Source organism: Oncorhynchus keta, unplaced genomic scaffold, assembly GCF_023373465.1.
Source record: "Oncorhynchus keta strain PuntledgeMale-10-30-2019 unplaced genomic scaffold, Oket_V2 Un_contig_1887_pilon_pilon, whole genome shotgun sequence".
NCBI lineage: Eukaryota > Metazoa > Chordata > Actinopteri > Salmoniformes > Salmonidae > Oncorhynchus > Oncorhynchus keta.
In genome coordinates this window covers 32,501-37,033 of record NW_026281158.1, presented here as the reverse complement: position 1 = coordinate 37,033, position 4,533 = coordinate 32,501, and the positions used below count along the sequence as shown (strand labels likewise).

Sequence of the window (4,533 nt, the reverse complement as noted above, 5' to 3'; positions counted from 1 at the left end):
ACACCTAACCCTGTTGATACCGTGTTATACTACACCTAACCCTGTTGATACCGTGTTATACTACACCTAACCCTGTTGATACCGTGTTATACTACACCTAACCCTGATACCGTGTTATACTACACCTAACCCTGTTGATACCGTGTTATACTACACCTAACCCTGTTGATACCATGTTATACTACACCTAACCCTGTTGATACCGTGTTATAATACACCTAACCCTGTTGATACCGTGTTATACTACACCTAACCCTGTTGATACCGTGTTATACTACACCTAACCCTGTTGATACCGTGTTATACTACACCTAACCCTGTTGATACCGTGTTATACTACACCTAACCCTGTTGATACGTGTTATACTACACCTAACCCTGTTGATACCGTGTTATACTACACCTAACCCTGTTGATACCGGGTTATACTACACCTAACCCTGTTGATACCGTGTTATACTACACCTAACCCTGTTGATACCATGTTATACTACACCTAACCCTGTTGATACCGTGTTATACTACACCTAACCCTGTTGATACCGTGTTATACTACACCTAACCCTGTTGATACTGTGTTATAATACACCTAACCCTGATACCGTGTTATACTACACCTAACCCTGTTGATACTGTGTTATAATACACCTAACCCTGATACCGTGTTATACTACACCTAACCCTGATACCGTGTTATACTACACCTAACCCTGTTGATACCGTGTTATACTACACCTAACCCTGTTGATACCGTGTTATACTACACCTAACCCTGTTGATACCGTGTTATACTACACCTAACCCTGTTGATACTGTGTTATAATACACCTAACCCTGATACCGTGTTATACTACACCTAACCCTGATACCGTGTTATACTACACCTAACCCTGATACCGTGTTATAATACACCTAACCCTGTTGATACCGTGTTATACTACACCTAACCCTGTTGATACTGTGTTATAATACACCTAACCCTGATGCCGTGTTATACTACACCTAACCCTGTTGATACTGTGTTATAATACACCTAACCCTGATACCGTGTTATACTACACCTAACCCTGATACCGTGTTATACTACACCTAACCCTGTTGATACCGTGTTATACTACACCTAACCCTGTTGATACCGTGTTATACTACACCTAACCCTGTTGATACCGTGTTATACTACACCTAACCCTGATACCGTGTTATACTACACCTAACCCTGTTGATACCGTGTTATACTACACCTAACCCTGATACCGTGTTATACTACACCTAACCCTGTTGATACCGTGTTATACTACACCTAACCCTGATACCGGGTTATACTACACTAACCCTGATACCGGGTTATACTACACCTAACCCTGATACCGTGTTATACTACACCTAACCCTGTTGATACCGGGTTATACTACACCTAACCCTGATACCGTGTTATACTACACCTAACCCTGTTGATACCGTGTTATACTACACCTAACCCTGTTGATACCGTGTTATACTACACCTAACCCTGTTGATACTGTGTTATAATACACCTAACCCTGTTGATACCGTGTTATACTACACCTAACCCTGATAACGTGTTATAATACACCTAACCCTGTTGATACTGTGTTATAATACACCTAACCCTGATACCGTGTTATACTACACCTAACCCTGTTGATACCGTGTTATAATACACCTAACCCTGTTGATACCGTGTTATACTACACCTAACCCTGATACCGTGTTATACTACACCTAACCCTGATACCGTGTTATACTACACCTAACCCTGTTGATACCGTGTTATAATACACCTAACCCTGTTGATACCGTGTTATACTACACCTAACCCTGTTGATACCAGGTTATACTACACCTAACCCTGTTGATACCGGGTTATAATACACCTAACCCTGTTGATACTGGGTTATATTACACCTAACCCTGTTGATACCGTGTTATACTACACCTAACCCTGATACCGTGTTATACTACACCTAACCCTGATACCGTGTTATACTACACCTAACCCTGTTGATACCGTGTTATAATACACCTAACCCTGTTGATACCGGGTTATACTACACCTAACCCTGTTGATACCAGGTTATACTACACCTAACCCTGTTGATACCGTGTTATACTACACCTAACCCTGTTGATACCGTGTTATACTACACCTAACCCTGTTGATACCGTGTTATACTACACCTAACCCTGATACCGTGTTATACTACACCTAACCCTGTTGATACCGTGTTATACTACACCTAACCCTGTTGATACCGTGTTATAATACACCTAACCCTGATACCGTGTTATACTACACCTAACCCTGTTGATACCGGGTTATACTACACCTAACCCTGTTGATACCGGGTTATAATACACCTAACCCTGTTGATACCGGGTTATACTACACCTAACCCTGTTGATACCGTGTTATAATACACCTAACCCTGTTGATACCGTGTTATACTACACCTAACCCTGTTGATACCATGTTATAATACACCTAACCCTGTTGATACCATGTTATACTACACCTAACCCTGTTGATACCGTGTTATACTACACCTAACCCTGTTGATACCGTGTTATACTACACCTAACCCTGATACCGTGTTATAATACACCTAACCCTGATACCGTGTTATACTACACCTAACCCTGATACCGTGTTATAATACACCTAACCCTGATACCGTGTTATACTACACCTAACCCTGTTGATACCGTGTTATAATACACCTAACCCTGATACCGTGTTATACTACACCTAACCCTGATACCGTGTTATAATACACCTAACCCTGATACTGTGTTATAATACACCTAACCCTGTTGATACCGTGTTATACTACACCTAACCCTGTTGATACCCTGTTATACTACACCTAACCCTGTTGATACCGTGTTATACTACACCTAACCCTGTTGATACCGGGTTATAATACACCTAACCCTGGTGATACCGTGTTATACTACACCTAACCCTGATACCGTGTTATACTACACCTAACCCTGTTGATACCGTGTTATACTACACCTAACCCTGTTGATACCGTGTTATACTACACCTAACCCTGTTGATACCGTGTTATACTACACCTAACTCTGATACCGTGTTATAATACACCTAACCCTGTTGATACCGTGTTATACTACACCTAACCCTGTTGATACCGTGTTATACTACACCTAACCCTGTTGATACCGTGTTATACTACACCTAACCCTGATACCGTGTTATACTACACCTAACCCTGTTGATACCGTGTTATACTACACCTAACCCTGTTGATACCGTGTTATACTACACCTAACCCTGTTGATACCGTGTTATACTACACCTAACCCTGTTGATACCGTGTTATACTACACCTAACCCTGTTGATACCGTGTTATACTACACCTAACCCTGTTGATACCGTGTTATACTACACCTAACCCTGTTGATACCGTGTTATACTACACCTAACCCTGATACCGTGTTATACTACACCTAACCCTGATACCGTGTTATACTACACCTAACCCTGATACCGTGTTATACTACACCTAACCCTGATACCGTGTTATACTACACCTAACCCTGATACCGTGTTATACTACACCTAACCCTGTTGATACCGTGTTATATTACACCTAACCCTGTTGATACCGTGTTATAATACACCTAACCCTGTTGATACTGGGTTATACTACACCTAACCCTGTTGATACCGTGTTATACTACACCTAACCCTGTTGATACTGGGTTATACTACACCTAACCCTGTTGATACCGGGTTATAATACACCTAACCCTGTTGATACCGTGTTATACTACACCTAACCCTGTTGATACTGGGTTATACTACACCTAACCCTGTTGATACCGTGTTATACAACACCTAACCCTGATACCGTGTTATACTACACCTAACCCTGTTGATACTGGGTTATAATACACCGAACCCTGTTGATACCGTGTTATACTACACCTAACCCTGTTGATACCGTGTTATACTACACCTAACCCTGATACCGGGTTATACTACACCTAACCCTGATACCGTGTTATAATACACCTAACCCTGTTGATACCGTGTTATACTACACCTAACCCTGTTGATACTGTGTTATACTACACCTAACCCTGTTGATACCGTGTTATACTACACCTAACCCTGTTGATACCGGGTTATACTACACCTAACCCTGTTGATACCGTGTTATAATACACCTAACCCTGTTGATACCGGGTTATACTACACCTAACCCTGATACCGTGTTATAATACACCTAACCCTGTTGATACCGTGTTATAATACACCTAACCCTGTTGATACCGTGTTATACTACACCTAACCCTGATACCGTGTTATACTACACCTAACCCTGTTGATACCGTGTTATACTACACCTAACCCTGTTGATACCGTGTTATACTACACCTAACCCTGTTGATACCGTGTTATACTACACCTAACCCTGTTGATACCGTGTTATACTACACCTAACCCTGTTGATACCGGGTTATACTACACCTAACCCTGTTGA

At 41.5% G+C, this 4,533-nt stretch overlaps 1 long non-coding RNA gene across 5 annotated transcripts in view; it reads right to left on the bottom strand.

Moving 5' to 3' along the window:
• Window positions 1-1,136: 1,136 nt before the first annotated feature.
• LOC127920296 (uncharacterized) overlaps window positions 1,137-4,533 on the bottom strand; it is a 4,143-nt gene continuing 746 nt past the window's right edge. The window contains exons 2-4 of one of the 5 annotated variants that reach the window (XR_008105712.1): window positions 4,490-4,520; window positions 2,504-2,534; window positions 1,137-1,241 (exon numbers count right to left, since the gene is read on the bottom strand). This is a non-coding gene — a long non-coding RNA (uncharacterized LOC127920296). Of the gene's footprint in view, window positions 1,301-2,153; window positions 2,259-2,503; window positions 2,535-4,154; window positions 4,170-4,489; window positions 4,521-4,533 lie in introns of those variants that run through there. The other 4 variants (XR_008105709.1, XR_008105713.1, XR_008105711.1 and 1 more) reach the window with 4 other exon arrangements.